Here is an 18,238-nt window from a genome sequence, read left to right on the forward strand (position 1 = left end):
ATTTTGACGTGAATATATATGTTACTAAATAAATTATGGGATAAATTAGGAATAAGTATAAATGTTTAATAATTAATCAATTACTTTATTAAATTTATTTATATAAATTAATTAATTTGTTTTATTCAAATCCATATGTAATTAAATATACATCCTAATAAATAATTGTTAAGGGACCATTTGAGATCTTCTTTTTAATTGAAAAATAAACTAATACTACTATGTGGTAAATTAAAACTAAAAATATAAATGTTCATTAATTAAATAATTAATTAGTTAATTAATTATTTACTTAAATATATATGTAAAATTATATTATCCTAATTTTAAATATAAAAATAAATTATATATAAATTTATGTTAATATTTTTTTTTTTTCTAGGTTAAGACTAAACTAAGTACCCACGGGGAATTGAACCAGTGACCTATCGCAAGGAGTGCCTTAACAGCGCACCCATTCACCGTCAATCCAAAGCCCCGTGGGCAAATTTATGTTAATATTATTATATGGGATAAACTAAAATACGAATATAGATGTTTTTTTATTAATTCAATATCTATATGTATATTAAATTTATTTATTTTCATATGAATATATAGTTATTAAATAAAATATGGGATAAATTAGGAATCAATATAAATGTTTACTAATTAATCATTTACTGTATTAAGTTTATATAGATATATATGTAACTTATTTATTTTATATATCATGTTTAATAAGAAATAAATAAAAATAAATTTATAAAAACCTAAAATAAGAAATTAAACCTAATAAATAAATAATACAAGAAGTTTTATTATATTCTTAATATTAATTTCAAACTAAAAAATATAAACTAATAAGAAAATTATTAAAAGATCAAATTAAAAAAAATAATGAAAAAATAAAAGTAAAGAGTACTAAAAATAAAGGGAACATGAACAATCCCGAAGTCGAGAGAAAAAGGAAAACATTAAAAAGAACGAAGGAGGGTAAAAAAGGAGGAGGATGGGGGGGGAGGGGGTGCGCTAAGAGGAAAGGGAAGGGATCCAATAGCTTCTAATCTTCCAGCCGTCATCCCCGTTAAGATTGCTCAGCCTCCTTTCGATTTCTATGGCCTCCCTAAACTTTCGGTAATGAAAAAGACAAATCTTAGCAATAACCTATGCCTCCTCAATACATATATGATGCTTAGACTTCTCCACGTGTTCTGCAAAGGCTGAAGACTGGGTCCTCCCATGCTTGATGTCAATTGCGTGCTCATAAATCCTTTGATTAATAGAGCACCCATTTTCACCAACATAGGGAGGCTCACAAGAGCATGGAATAACATAAACACCTTTCATGTCCTTGGGGTCAATAGGGTCTTTTACAGATCTTAGGGAGTTACGAATGGTATTAAGGGGTCTAAAGGTTGAGGAAATATTATTGTTTCTAAGGATTCTCGCAATCTTGTCAGTGGTCCCCTGGATTAAAGGGAGATGCACCCCTGAGATTCGATCTTAAGGGTCTTTCTTAACCATGGGACCTCTACTAGCTTTAAGGAAAGGTTTCAAACCTTAGTGCCTACTATATCCATTATTAGCAAAAACATTAAGGAGATGGGATTTCTCTTTATCAAGGTTCTTTTCATTAGAGATTCTCACTACACGAGTAACTAGCATGCTGAGAACACCCAACTTTTGAGCAGGGAAATGATAAGAGTTGGCATGAAGATACTGCTCAGTATAAGTTTTTTTTTTCCTGAAACACCTAGTGGGAGAAAGAACCTTCATCCTTTTCCAAAATAAGAAAATCAAGGAAAGGTGGGCACCCATCAACTTCCTGCTCCATAGTAAACTTTATGGAGGACGATTGATTGTTGAGATGTTGGAAAAATTGATCTAACTGTTCTTGGCCATGAGACTAGATGACATAAGTGTCATCCACAAATATTTTCCATAGCTTTGGAAGGAGACGGGCTGAGGCCAAAACCCTGGAATCAAAATCTTCCATAAAAAGACTGGCAAAAACTAGGGACAAGGGGGAGCCCATGGCAACCCTGCATGTTTGGTCATAGAATTCCCCCTCAAAGCAGAAAAAGTAAAAGTAAGACAAATCTCTACTAAACGAGCAGTACCATGATCAGTGAGGCGATTGGTGACCTCAATGGCCTCCTTAATAGGGATTCTAGTGTAAAGGGAGACTACATCGAAACTAGTTCAAACTTAATGCCCTTTAACTCATTGACAAATGAAGAAGAGTCCTTGACGAAAGACTCCATAAGGCCAACAAGGGGTTTAAGATTCAAGGCAAGGTATTTGGATAGGATGTAGGTTGGCCCTCCTATGGTGTTAACAATGGGTCTCAGGGGGGCCCTTCTTTGTGGATCTTTGGAAGCCCATAGATCCTCGGAGTGATGGGGTTACTCTCAATAAGTTTGTGGCAAAAGGTGCCCACAATGTTACTAGACTTAATAGCTAGAGCGACTGTTCTAGAGATCCTTTTCAGGGGATTCTTATTAAGATTTTTATAGCTTCCACAATTACACAAGTGATCCAACATCTTCCTGCGATAATCCTCCTTGTCAAGGATAACAACAGCCCCACCTTTGTCAGCTTTAAGCACGACAATGTCCTTGTTATGGTTCAAGGATTTGAGGGCATCAAACTCATCCTTGCTGACATCAAATTCATGAGCACGCCGCTGGCATCAAGCATGGGAGCACCCAGTCTTCACCCTTGGCAGAACACGCGAAGAATTCCAGGCATCATATATGTATTGAGGAGGCCCAGGTTATTGCTAAGATCGCTCCTTTTCATCACCCGAAGTTTATGGAGGCCATAAAAAATGAAAGAAGGCTAAATAAATCTTAAAAGGGATGACAATTAGAAGATTAGTAGTTGTTGGATCTCTGCCCTTTCCTCTTAGCACCTCCCTTCCACTCCCTCCACCCCTTTCCCTTTTTTTACCCTCCTTTGTTCTTTTTAATGTTTTCCTTTTTTCCCTCGACTTCTGAATGGTCCCTGTTCCTTTATTTTTTATTTTTATTTTGACGTACTCTTTACCTTAATTTTTTCTTTATTTTTTTAATTTATTCCTTTAATAATTTTCTTAATAGTTTATATTTTTTAGTTTGAAATTAATATTAAGAGGATAATAAAACTTCCTATATTATTTATTTATTAAGTTTGATGTCTTAGTTTAGGTTCTTATAGATTTATTTTTATTTAGTTCTTATTAAACATGATATATAAAATAAATAAGTTACATATATATCTATATAAACTTAATAAAGTAAATGATTAATTAGTAAACATTTATATTGATTCCTAGTTTATCCCATATTTTATTTAATAGCTATATATTCATATGAAAATAAATAAATCTAATATACATACAGATATTAAATTAATAAGAAACATCTATATTTGTATCTTAGTTTATCTCATATAATAATATTAACATAAATTTATATATAATTTATTTTTATATTAAAAATGAGGCAATATAATTTTACATATATGTTTAAATAAATAATTAAATAGCTAATTATTTATTTAATTAACAAATATTTATATTTTTTAGTTTTAATTTACCCCATAGTAGTATTAGTTTATATGTAGTTTATTTTTAAATTAAAAAGAAGACTTAGGATGTATATTTGATTACATATGGATTTGAATAAAATAATTTAATCAACTATTTAATTAATTTATATAAATAAATTTAATAAAGTAATGGATTAATTAGTAAACATTTATATTTATTCCTAATTTATCCCATAATTTATTTAATAACATATATATTCACATGAAAATAAATTTATTTAATAAACATATAAATATTTATTTAATTAATAAAAAACATTTATATTTATCCTAGTTCATCCCATATAATAATATCAATATAAATTTATTTTAAATTAGAAAGGAGGATAATATATTTTTACATATATAATTAAAAAAAAAATTAACTAATTTTTTAATTAATGAACATTTATATTTTTAATCTTAATTTATCCCATAGTAGTATAAGTTTATCATGAATGGTCACTTAATAATTATTTATTAGGATATATATTTAGTTACATATAGATTTAAACAAAATAAATAAATCTAAAAACTAAGTAATTATTTTATTAATTTAATAATTTAATAAACTTTCTCTTAACTCTTGGTTGGTTGAGTCAAATATAATAGAGGTCCAATACAATGTAGCCGTTTCTTTTGGTCAAAAGTAATTGTTTCTTTCTAGTCGTTTGAATCATCGGTCTCTTATTTAACTTGCTGCCGTGATCTGGTTCTTCATCTTGTCCCGACGATGAACCACGCTTGCTGGTTTGAACCACGTTGACAAATGAATTTTGATGTCATTATCACCGAAAACATGTCTCAAAAATATTAATAATATTGATGATTTAGTTAAGATTGAACTATTAAGATTAATTAATGATAAGTTAAGTGGTTTTCCTTCAACTACGCTTGATTACCAATTTATGCAAGGCTATTTACTATTTTTGAAAAGTCGTGCTTGAGATGGTAGACATGACTTTATATTTTTAGAAAGTCATTCCAGAATTGTGAGAATGAAATTTTATTTAAGGAAATTCACCCACGAGCTACCGATTTTAATCATCTATGAGTGGTATTTTTTCTTCCAGAGAATAAGGATTCCGCACCTCCGTTTCATGCATCTTTGTGCCTTAGTAGATTGAGGCGTCCGCGCTTTGATCTACTCCAAAGATCCAATATTCCACAAATTGATCTTTTTAGATATTTAGGACTTCGTGCCGTAAATATACAAGACTCCAATTCTTTATCTTTCTTGGATTTAGGACTCCATGCCTTAATTTCCATGGCTTCTCATCTATTGTGCTTTGAAACTCCACATTTCTCCTTATGGCACTAATTGTGAGCTTTTACCCATATGATTTTTCACTTGTAAGGCCTTGTTCGAAGAAATGCACACATTACAATCTCATAGATCAAAGGAATCAAATTAATTTCATAATGAAATTAACTTAATCACATTTTACCAAGAATTGTGCATGACTTCCACAGCCATTTTAGTTTTGATGAAATGACCTCCACAGTCATTCATAATTGAACATGCTTGTTGGAAAATGACCAGGTCCCCTGCCACATCCTACTTAGTACAATGTTACACATATATAATCTCACAAATCATGTATCATCCATAATTCATAATTCGCCAATCCAGTGATCAATCTTCCATACATAAACATAAAAGGAAATATAACTATGTATATAAAACATTATCCCTCAATCAATTGATTAATCTGCCATATATATAACTCGTCAAAAGTCACCCTTGATAGGAGTGACAAAAATATATTAGGTAAAATAGGACACTACATAGTGACTCATCATCATCCCATCTATCCCATCTTGTATATCTCCTTGTTCTAGTTCCAATGAGCTATTACGCTAAGGTATTCCATCAAATGTGCATCAAACATTCCTCCCAAAATTCCACCTCAAGCGTAAGTAATTAAATCAGTTCCGATAATAACTTTGTTTATTGAAAGTTGTCGTAATGCAATATTGAAAGTTGTCGTAATGCAACATAACGAAAGGAAAGTTGTGAGGATGATGGAATATGCTAAGTGAATGCCATTGGATCCTATAAAAAGTCCTCAAAACCCCTGATAATGTAATCCTCCTCTTGCAGCTCGGCCATCACATACCCTAGAAACTCGTCTTGGTTGTACTATAGAGGAAAATAAAAATGGGGACATGACAATGTGTGTGTGTGTGTGAATCAATTTGTATTACCTCTAAACATAAATAGTACGCCATTTTTCTCCAAGTTCACTACACAACATTACATTTTCTTCCTTCCTGGATTTAGGTTCAAGGATTGTACATTGGTTTTTCTTTTCTCTTTTGGATGTCTATCCATTCCATGGGGATATCAGGAACAAATGTAGATGAGATAATTATGACATTTCCTTGAGATGCTTCCATTTCCGAGTGCCTTGGAATATTTGTTGGTTCCTTGTCACTACTTCAGTGATCTGATTCATGGGTACATTTGTGCCCATTCATTGATGTTGCCAAAATGATTGTTAAGTCACCTTCCTTATTGAGCGAAGGATAAGTGTCCTCTCCTAAAGGTTGAGATGGCTCGACATGAGGCTAACCTAAGTTTGAAGGTGCAAGTTTGGTAGTAGGTAACCTTTGATTTTGATAGTTATCCTTTCCATGAGTCACGATCGTCTTGGGTCCTTTGGTTCCATTTAAATCTTGTCATCCACGGTTCTTCATCTTAACATACGGGTGTGAATAGAAACCTTGCGAATAGGGGTATGCATTTTGTAAGTGCTTGGGATGCTGACAAGTCCTACGATGAAAAGTCACATTTTCATAATCCACTAGTTGTGAATAAACCCTACCTCTCCACTTGAGGAGGATTTTATCCGGAAATCCTTTACTGAGGTCTAGTTCAACACATATACAAACAAATTTGATGATTCTTTTTTCAGTCCTATCATAGTCAACTTTGATGGAGCGGTCTAGTAAGTTTCCCACGCCTTTTAAGATATCTGGGTGTGTCAAATGGATGGGAAAATTTGGAAGACTTACTGATACTAGAGTTTCCAAAGTTGACATAGAGAGAATTAAAATCCAAAAACCAAGGTTGTAAGGAGAGGTCGGATTGGCCCCAAAACTCGGCTCGCTTATAAAAAACCTTATGTTGGTCATCTAATTTATTAAACAACACAACAAAAAATCCTTTTGAGTAGAAGTGTAACAAAATATTGTTAGACCAATTATGGTGAACCCACTCCTGAAGAGAAAATGTTGTAGGCAAAAAACCATTTAACTGACCAATAATCACTTGTCATTCATAGTCTACAACTATGAATCTATATATAACATAATTCATTTCAAGAGAAGGTGTTTTAGTTGTTTGTTTGATCAGGAGCTCAGGACCAAGTGTCGTAAAATGGTCAAAAATGAAATTGCTCAGAACTAGTTTGAACCTGAACGACCGGATAGAGCTCGTCTTCCTGATTCCGGCGCCACGAACGGTTCAGAAAATGGTCTCCGTATGAGGAAGCTATGCCAAAAAGAAGAATTTCCCAAGAAATTTTGAATTTTTTCAAAAAAAATTAAAAAAGAATATTCCATAGAATATTCCTTGAAATATTCCAGGGAATATTCCTTTTGGGCAGCGAATCAAAAACTGCCACGTGGCCCAGGGTGACATCAGCATTATGGGTGCATATGCGTTAAAAATTTGGCAATGGAGAGGTTTGAACACGCGACCTGCCTTATAACACTCCCACGCCTTACCGTTAAACCATATGGTTGGCACTTGATGTATGGGGGGAACAAACTTATGTTAAAGTTTGAATTTGTTTAAGGGCGGGGCCGAACGGGGCCAGCCCCTAAGGGTCAGCCCCCATGTATATGTGACTACGCGCCCATAACCGTGGGCCAGAACATTGACCGCCGGCATATAAAATGCAACTGCCACCGCGTTTGTTGCGTTCACATGCAGAGGCAACGGGGGTAAACAAACAGTTCAACCAAAAGTTCGGCTCAAACTCCGAGGTAAACCCAAAACCGCCGGGAATGTTCACATGCGCATTGAAAGCCACTAACAGTTAGCTGGTAGTCACGGTCATTATGGCGGAGTTTTTGGCGGTGCGCTCCAAAAATGGCGGAATTGCCAAATTTAGCGGGGTTATTTGGCAGTGAGCCAGTTTTAACTGGAGTTTTTCTAGGGCAGACTGGAGAAACTTTAATGAGCCATAACTTTGGCTAGGAAAGTCCTTTTTGGACGAATTTTTTTTTGATTTTGGGTATCTTCGACCTTCTGAAGCCATTGGCATAGGTTTCACAGCCATATGAGGTCGTTTGTAGGTGTTTTTGCTTCATGGAAGTTCCAGGAGCCACCAGGGCCAAATCAGTTTGGGAGCTGCATTGGGAGTTGTGCAGCCAGTGAATGTGGAACGAAGGTCATTCCTGAAGGTTTTCAGTATTCTGAATCCATTTCTATAGCTCGTTTTTCCTGTCGAGGCATTATTCTCACTGTTTAGCTTCAGGGAATCTTTTAGGGCCACTAGGGCCATTTCAGTGCTTGAGCTGTTTGGGGGCTATGTTCATCCATTTTTGGTGATTCAAAAGCCTATGTCTGCTATTTTCGACCTTCTGAGTCTAATGGTAGAGGTTTCAGAACCAATTTAGGTCATCTTCACCTCGAAATTCTCCATGCAAGTTTAAAGGGCCACTAGGGCCAATTGGGGAAAGCACTGTATAAGGTACAATTTCACTGTTTAGTGTTTGGGAAAGAGCATGTTTAGCTAATTCCTATCTTCTGATTCTGTATTTACAATCATATCTATCTTTCAAGACACTCATATTCTTGTATTAGCCTTTGTAGCATTTTTAATACAAGAGGACAAGCCTAGTTTGAGAGGCTTGGTCCAGCAGATGTAGCCCAGAAGGGGTGAACTGCTTTATCATTTTGATGTCTTTATTTGCTGAAGATGATATGCTAAACAAAACTGATATAAAGTGTTAAACAGAAAATATACATAACTTGCATACACACATAATCACCTATTCAGCTGCAGAAAGTTATCTGTCTTATTCCGCAAGACATCAAATTTCAAGTATGTGTATGTCAAAGACTTCTAAGTGTTTACTTCGTTATTTCTCTAGGCAGAGCCTGTAGAGGGCCAGGTAGCCTCTGGAACTCATCCTCTCTTTAGAGGTGACATGTCCGGTGAATGCCCCTACAGTCTATCTCTGTATAAGAAATAAGAAGTTTTCACATTTTCATAGGTCACTTGGAGTGTATAGCTCACATTTGCAATGATGGGAAATGGATACCTTGCACCCTTAAACAAGTACATTCCACAGTCAGATCATTGTTCCACCACAAATGTAGGTTCAAAGAGATCATCTTTAGGGTTTGACAGTGAAGGTCTTGGTTTTAGGGCATCCTTAAAGGATTTTGGTGGGGTTGAGGAGGAAACACTTCCCCCCCTTTTGGCTCCATCTTGAACTCTTGCTACAATGTGAATCAGGGCATCCTTGGTTATGTCGTACTCACTGAGTGGTTTTTTATGTTGAAGTTGTCGACCTCCATGAATGAGACAAAGATAGCCATGTGTGATTCTCACCTTCTCCTATATCCTTACTAAAAGAGAGGAGATGCGATTCGAGTATGTAACCTACAAACAAAAGGATCCCCCTGAGATTGTTTTCACCAAGATCGAAAATATCTCTAGATTTGAAGTATTAAACTCATCCTAGGAGCAAGACAAGCCCAGAAGAAGGATAGGTTGATCTAAGAGTACATTAAATTTGGCGAGAGGCCTCCCACTCCTCTACTAGGATTGATCAATCTCCACTACCCAAGAGAAAGGAGTGGTGTGATCATATCACCACCTACCACGTTGCATGAATTGGGGCCTGCTGGAGCAGTGGTGGAAGACTTCAGTGTCTTATTAGCCCTCAAGAGACATAGTTTGTGTCGATTCAATTCTCTGCTAGCATCTGAGTTGTTGGCCTTCTTATATCCATTTGTGGTGGTAGCACCACTGTGAAGAGAGATAATATGAGCAATTAAAACAAATCGATAGTTGTCCAAGACAATTTGTAAATCTGCTAAGTTTTTTTGCATAGATCAAAGGGTCAATATTTTAGATTGAGGACAATGTGGTGGAGATCAAATGTTTGAATGCAATTTGATCTACCATCCAGGCCCTTAACGGGGTGATGGAACATGGCAGGTGCATACCAATTGATGACTAGGGTGACAACACTCACGACCATTTTTAAAAATTAAGTATTAAAGAATTTCAAACATTACTTTTATGCAATAAAAATCATTAAAGAAATTCAAATTTTTAAATTTTTGATATTATAAATTTGATAATTATCAAAATTTTAATTTTTCAATTTTAAATTTCACATTTATAGTAATTTAAATATGAATATTAAATGAAAAAAATATTTAAAAATATGTATATATATATGATCTGAAGGTATACAAAATGTTAATAATTTCCAAATTTAGTTTATTTAGATAAATAACTAAGAACAATTGAAATACTACCTTTCCAGTGGGTTTTTCATACTTGAATGATAAATTGTGATATTCATCTCTGCTCTAGAGTTTTTTCATTGTTAAATTTGAAAATCAGAAGGATTGGGATTTTGCTTTGAAAGAGGGGCCATGGTTCTGGGGATATGTGGGCCTTTTTGTAACCCCAAGGTTCTCAGATTTTGATGCAAATACAATGGCAGTTTCTAAAATTCTAGTGTGGGCTAGATTGCATAATCTCCCTCTTCATTTTTGGCATCAAAAGGTCGTGGAAGGAGTTGGAAACAAGTTGGGAAAGTATATAAAGATAGATACTCAGAGAAATGAAGAAGCAATCTTTACTTTTGCGAGGATTTGTGTTGAGGTAGACCTTAGTAAAGGTATCTCTGATCGCATACATTTGTTACATGACAAAAGGTGTTGGATTTGATTTTTATATTTTGAAAATATGACATTTAGATGTTGAATAGGGCCTACAAATAGGTCATCTTCAAAATACATGTCCCCAAGCAAAGAAATATTCAAGAAGGAAAAATATCAAGCAAATTTTTTAATTCCAAGCGATGGCAGTATCTAGATCAGGATCTCTTAGAAGAAGAGGAAGAAGTAGAAGTGGGTAATTCCATTCCTGAGGTCAAGTAGAATTCACAAGAAATGGTTCCAGATGAAGGAGGCAAAAATGAGGAACAATGGTCCCAAGTTCAACAGGTTCGGTAATAGAAGAAGTTATAGTCCCAATTTTTCAAAAGGAGGTACAAATGATCTCATGTATTTGAGAGCTCATACTCAGATAAGGAAAATCCAAGGAGAGTCTTTTTGAGTGGTTGGTCATGCCCTTTGGGTTGGAAAATGCTTCTGCAACTTTTATGAGGCTTATGGATGACATATTGCGACCATTCCCCAACTCGTTTGTGGTAGTGTATTTGGATGAAATCCTCATCTTTAGTAAGAGTTGGGTAGAGCACTTGCGACATATTCTACAATTCCTCCAAACCCTACGGTAGCACAAACTATATGCCAACCTAGAGAAGTGCCCCTTTGGCATGGACTAGGTCCAATATTTGGGCTACATAATTGACAAGCAAGGTATGCATGTGGATCCAACTAAGATCTAGGTCATTTAGGATTGGCTACCTTGACAACTATGATAGAGATTCACAACTTCTTGGACATTGCTAATCTCTACTTGAGATTTGCGTGTGTGTTCTCTCATATTTCTCAGCCCTTGAGTCAAGTTACCAAGGGTGGAGAAAAAGTGATTTTTTTTGGTTTGAGGCACAATAGAAGGCACTCATTCAACTAAAACACCACCTCTGCTCTACACTATTCCTCACCTTGCCAGACCTACAACAACCATTTGAGAATGAGACATATGCCTTAGATTATGCTATTGGTGTAGTCCTCACTCAGCAAAGGCACCCGATGGCCTATCACAGTGAGATACTCTAAAGGTACCCCACCTATGATAAGGAGATATACTCTATTGTGCAAGCTTTCCAACAATGAAAGAATTAAATTTTGGAGAAGGAGATGATCATCCACATAGATCCCAAACGTCATTAATTTATGTAGACAAAGGGGAAGTTGCAGAATGATCGCCATTATAAATGGTCCACATCCCTGCAACAATTCCATTTGAACATAAAATACAAGAAGGTAAGCACCAATCATGTCACAGACTGCCTTAGTCAACCCTTGATTGTGGAACTGAGTACAGTTCTCAAATCTTGTGGGCACGAGACCTCTAGATGGTCAAAATTATATAAAAGTGACTCAGATTTTTGCTGCCACGTACAAGATGTTAATGGATGGAAAGCCAATTCTAGAATTCCACCTTTAGGATGGATTTTTGTGCTATTGGGGACATCTTTATGTTCCTTCAAGCGAACATGCCAAGTTGATTTGGGAGGTGCATTACAATAGGGTCGTAGGACACTTTGGAGTCGAGAAGAAAGTGGCAGTACTGCAAAAATATTTCTATTGGCCAAAACTCCAACATTATGTTGGAAAATATATCATATCTTTCACTTCTTATGCCATTGCCAAGCCAACCATTAAGAAGAAAGGCCTATAAAATCCTCTGCCTACTCCTAGTCGATCTTGGGAATCCATCTCCATGGACTATATGTTTGGCCTCCCTTTTACCAAGCATAGCAATGACTATGTATTTTTGGTAGTCAATAGATTTTCTGAGATGGCTATATTAATGGCCTGCAACAGGAGCATCACAACAGAAAACATTGCCAAACTCTTCTTTGAATGAGTGTGAGTTCATTTTGGGATTCCACAGACCATTATATCAAATAGAGATAGAAGGTTCCTAAGAACATTTTGGTTGAGCCTTTGGTTGTTATTGGACACTAAGCTCACCAAGTTGATTGCATTCCATCCATAGACTTATGGACAAACAAAGGTTGTCAAGAGTATGATATTGAACATACTTCCCATGTACAACTCCAAGAACCCATGAGCATGGGATGAGAGTGTTCCCTGAGTGCAACATAACTATAAAAGGGCTCTCCATATCTCGACTGGCCACATCCCCTTTCAAGTGGGCATGGTATTTCAACCATTTTATCCCCTTGATGTCGTAATGGCTCTTGCGACTACATAAGCAAAATATTCATATGTTTAGTCGGAAGCTGATAAAGCCACCAGATTTATTGTCCACATCCAACACATCTACTAGTAGGTCCATGATATCCTAGTTAAACCCAATTCCAAGTATAAACTAGTTTCAATCCCACTTCTTCACCCCTATGAGCATCACCCGATGTAATGAGTGGACTATTCAAAAATCATGAGAAATTAGTCAGTTACAACTACCTCTCATGGATATGGTCATAGATGAATGACTTACTTAATGCAATTGAATCCCAAAAATGATATCTAATATAATGCACTGCAAAAACCCCTCAATACTTAAATACAAAAGAGTGATGGGAGCTCTACATGAATGATTCATGAGGCACAATACTTGCTAAGGTTTTGCAAATGGTGTAGCAAGCTAAGTGGGCTTGATTGTGGGGAAACTCCACAGTTAAGCGCGCTTGAGACATAGACAATCTAGGATAGGTGACCTCTCGGGAAGTTCTGGTTACCGAGTGTAAGCCACGAAAGTGATTATTGATGCTATGTGATTCATTTCACTAATTTCAATCCCACTTCTTCACCCCTATGACCATCACCCGATGCAATGAGTGCTACGTGGACTATTAAAAAATCATGAGAAATTAGTCAGTTATGGCTACCTCTCATGGTTATGGTTATAGATGAATGAATTACTTAACGCAGTTGAATCCCAAAAATGATATCTAATATAATGCACTGTGAAAAACCCTCAATACTTAAGTACAAAATAGTGATGGGAGCTATACTTGAATGGTTCATGAGGCACAATACTTGCTAAGGTTTTGCATATGGGGTAGCAAGCTAAGTGGGCTTGATTGTGCGTAAAAATGCACAATTAAGTGTGCTTGATCCATAGGCGATCTGGTATGGGTGACATCCCGAGAAGTCCTGGTTACCGGGTGCAAGCCCCGAAAGTGATGATTGACGCTATTTGATTCATTTCACTAGTTTCAATCCCACTTCTTCACCCCTGTGAGCATCACCCAATGCAATGAGTGCCAAGCAGGACTATTCAAAAATCATGAGAAATTAGTACTACCTCTCATGGATATGGTCATAGATGAATGACTTACTTAACGCAGTTGAATCCCAAAAATGATATCTAACTTACTCATTGTTTCTCTATTTACCAATAAAATCATCTTTTACATTTTGAGTTTTTTTTTTATCTTGTCTTGTAAATAGTTTTTGGTACAATACCTTGGACCAATACCACATGCCCGATATGTCATGCGTTGATATAATATTTTTTAATTAATTAATTTGAGATAAATTCATTAAAAGAGTGTAATTAACTTGGAGATAAATATTAATCCTTTATATGTGAATAGTACTATGAATATTTTGGCATATTTTATGGAGGCTAAATCTTTACCATCCATTTAATAATTACTAATAATTAAATTAAAATTTTGGAAAACCTATTCTGAAATAAAAATATCTATTATAATAATTATCTTTTACGTTTAGATACACAATTTTTTTTTAAAAAGATAAAAAATAAATAATAAGATATATATTAAATTATTATGGGTTGGAGCTCTGCTAGGGTTTCAAATCCTTGCAGCCTGCGCCAACAACATTTGCATGCTTTCACCTCCGTTGATGTTCTCTTATGTCTCCTCCAAGTTGAGCGGGCTCACGATGGGGCCTCCCGAAGGAGGGGGATCTGCTCCCTCCTTCAAATATGTCCTCTTCGGCATACACTATCCTCCCGCGGATCCTTTGTCCAGTTCTAGCTAGCACCAGGGAAAACCATCTGATTCGTTGGCCTTAGGTGCTCAATGGCAATCACGCATGTGAGGTTGCTGCCTTCCAAAAGCAACCAAGAATCCCCGAGTGGTGATTCCCAACAATCGCCTCGAGCAATCTCGCCAGTTTATGCAGGATCATGCAATAATCTGTAAATTCATGGGCATTTGGCCCAGAGAAGAAGATATCCTGTGTTGGATCCAGATTAAATGGCAGCTGAAAGCCCCTTTCGATCTTCACCTACGAGCCAAGGGTTTTTTCATAGTAATCTCTGAAGATCTGGACGATCACAAGCGAATCTTGGACAATGGCCCTTATTTCATGAATAATGTTGGTTTATTCATGAGACACTGGGAACCTTGCTATAACCTAGAAAAGGAACAATTCTTGGCTTCCCCCATCTGGGTTCGATTGTACTCCCTTCCAGAGGAATTTTGGGAGATGGATATCCTGGAATCCATCGACAATTCCATAAGAGACTTTGTCCAGGTCTCAAAGATTAAAAGATGTAGGTGTTTTTCTTCGTATGCGTGAATCTGCGTGTATATGAACATATCTTAGCCTCTCTCGAAATCAGTGGAAATAGAATACCAGGATGAGATCTAGTCTCAACCACTGGACTACGAGCATGTTCTATTCAAATGTAGGATTTGCCATGAATATGGGCACCTATTTCGTGACTGCCCTCAACAAGCCTCAACTCCCGTGTCGGCTCCCTCCTCGGACACCTTTCAGGAAGTTCAGATGCGGCACCCTCCTCTAGGTAAAACTCCATCATCCCAAGCTCCGAAAATCACTTCTCAAGTAGATTCCAACCGTTTCTAGGGCCTTCTCAAGCGGCCTCTGGTCTCCCCTCTAGCAACTCTCAAGCATCCCTAAGTCACCCTTCAGGGAATCACTTTGCCCTCATAGTAGATCAGAATGAACCTGACCAACATGTGGGTCCTGTGATCGTGGATCAATCTCAATTAGCAATGGAGGTCGAGTTGGGGGTGGAAAACCCTAAGAATAAACAACCAAGCAAATGCAAAGTCCATGAGGCCCAGTCCAACAACAAAGAAATCCAACAAGTCCTCACCTGTGTACGCCATGCTTTATAACATGATGTGAAGATGGATCAACTCAACTCTAATGAAAGGGTGATGGTCACTTATTTACAAAGTTGGGCTAAAGATGGATGAATGGATATCCCTAAAGATCAGCTGGAGCAATTCCATCAAATTTACAAGGACTGGGAGAAATGCCAAGCCGTAGTGGATCGCCCCCCAACAAATGGATCTTGCTGTTCAGGAAGATGACTCATCCAACCACCAGGGAAATATGTAGTTTTTTACTGTAGATGAAGCATCTCATGTGATATACTAAAACACAAGACAAGAATCTACTCCATTGTTCATAGCAGAAACCAAAAATGATCGATGAAAACAATAAGAAGAAAGAGGAAGAATATCAATAGCACAAATACAATATTTCTCTAGGGAAGGAAACTGTTAGAAACCCCAACTATCTATATTTTAAATGAACCAGAAGATCTGAGAAGAAAATACAATGCTTGTTCGTCCTGAACAATTCCTGCACTAGTACAATCTAACTCTCTTCTTCCTCTGTTGACTCTAGCCAACACTTAGCCAATTTACTAGCCTTCCAAGCCCCTACTTCCTTTCGCAATCTCCAAGGAATATGGATAAATACAATATGCTATGCTCAACCTACTCAAGTATTTTCTATCCTCTACCTGAATGACTTCCTTTGGCCAATATTTAACCAAATTTCTAATCCTTCAAGCTCTTTATTGCTTGCCCAATTCATGAGAGAATTAACCTATATTTAATTGGGAAATTCCTCATCCATAATTGCGTGATCCATCATAGGTCCCCAACTGATTGCATGCAGCATCTATAAAATTCTAAAAATTATACAATTGATAGTACATTGTCCCTAAACTCTAATCTCAACTGGGTCTTCCTCTGAACTGACATGCATGAGTTATTTATGAGTGAATCTTCAGTTAACTGGTGTGGTACTGGTGATGCACTGGTGCACTAATCCACTACTAGACCTCTACTAGTTCCTCGAACAGTTAGAAATAGTTTAACTAAATATAACTCAGTTAGACTGAGTTATCTAATTACAACTCAAAAGAACTCAACCCGGGCCCCTAAAATTTAGGGATCACTCTACGTGACTCTAGATAGACTTCCAACTCAAATTTCCTAAGTTAATTAAGTCAATTTAACTCAATTAACTATTACAAGTTGTTATGAGAATAGAATTACAATTTAATTCCCAATTTAATTCAAGGACAAATTAAATTGGAATTTCTAGATTTCTTTTTTAACATTTTTTTTTTCAACACTCCCTCTCAATAAGAAAGGAATTCAACTCTATCCTGATCCAATACGTTTTCAATGTTCTGCATGCAACATTTCTCTCTAGTGTTGTTGCTACTGCAACTTCTGAAACTGAAAAAAGCATCCAACTTGAATTAGTATGTCACCAGAGTCTCTGACTCCTACTAGCTCCTGCACTGTCTACTCAAAACTCTGCGCTTTTGTTGACTTAGCCTCTGTGCCATCTGCACTGTTGCCAACTCTGCTCTATGCTCTCTAGTATTTGACTGCTGCTACCCTCAGCCTCTGCCACTCTGATATCTGACTGCATCAACCGCCACAGATAAATCCTAATGCTGTGTACTGTGGGCTCCTGTAGCAAGGTAATGATCCATGAGACAAAATCTCTCAATGGACCCTCCCCAAATTTCTACACTCTTGGGACTAATACTTCACATTGCCCCACATCTCACCTAGAGGTATGGATGCGTGCACTACCTCTTCCCACTTGGCATGAAATTCCCCCCTACTGGAGTTATTTGCTTGACTGGATGTCTCCAATCAATCTCCTCTCTGCTTCTCCAATTATGGCTTATCCACAACTTATTGAGGTTGCTTCTGAGCCTACTTCTGAGGTTGCATTTAAGGCCGCATGTTGAGAAGTAATTTATGTTCTCTCTCAACCACCAAGTTTCTAACCTTTTCCTTTCTCCTCAAGGCTTTGCATACATCTTCGACTTCGAGAGAATACATGTTCTTGACTCGCACATCGATCTGTTTCATTTGTCTCGTGGTGATGTGTCTAAGGAAAACCTTTTTTTTCTTCTTAATATCACATCTTTTGGGCACTCTAGAAAATCAAATTTGCATTGTAACTGTCCCGCCATCACAAAATTTTCTGAACTCCTCAATCTTCCAATATCAATGATCACAACTCCTTTTGTGTCCCTAAAATTTTTCTCACTAATATTCCTACTAGAAGCCTTCTATCTCCATTAAGAAGTCTGCACATATGGTCTTCTGAATCTGCCCTGAACTAGAGCTCCATCAATCTACAAGGACAACTTCAAATTCTTCTCTTCTATACTGTCTTCAGCTCGATACCATGTAGATTTTTACTGTAGATTCAACAACTCATGTGATATATTAAAACACAAGATAAGAATCTACTCTAATATTCATAGCGGAAACAAAAAATGATCGATGAAGACAATATTTATTTGCGGAAAGAAACTGTTAAAAAAACCGACTATCTATATTGCATTAAGCATAAAATCTGAGAAGAAAATACAATGCTTGTTCATCCTGAACAATTCCTGCAATAGTACAATCTAACTCTCTGCTTCCTAGGTTGACTCTGGCCAGCACTTAGCCAATTTACTATCCTTCCAAGCGCCTACTTCCTTACACAATCTCCAAGGAATCTAGATAAATACAATATGCTTTGCTCAACCTTGAGATCAACTTGCACAAGTAT

Source organism: Pinus tabuliformis, chromosome 9, assembly GCF_031772625.1.
Source record: "Pinus tabuliformis cultivar Carrire ecotype Pingquan chromosome 9, CPIR1, whole genome shotgun sequence".
In the NCBI taxonomy this organism is placed as follows: domain Eukaryota; kingdom Viridiplantae; phylum Streptophyta; class Pinopsida; order Pinales; family Pinaceae; genus Pinus; species Pinus tabuliformis.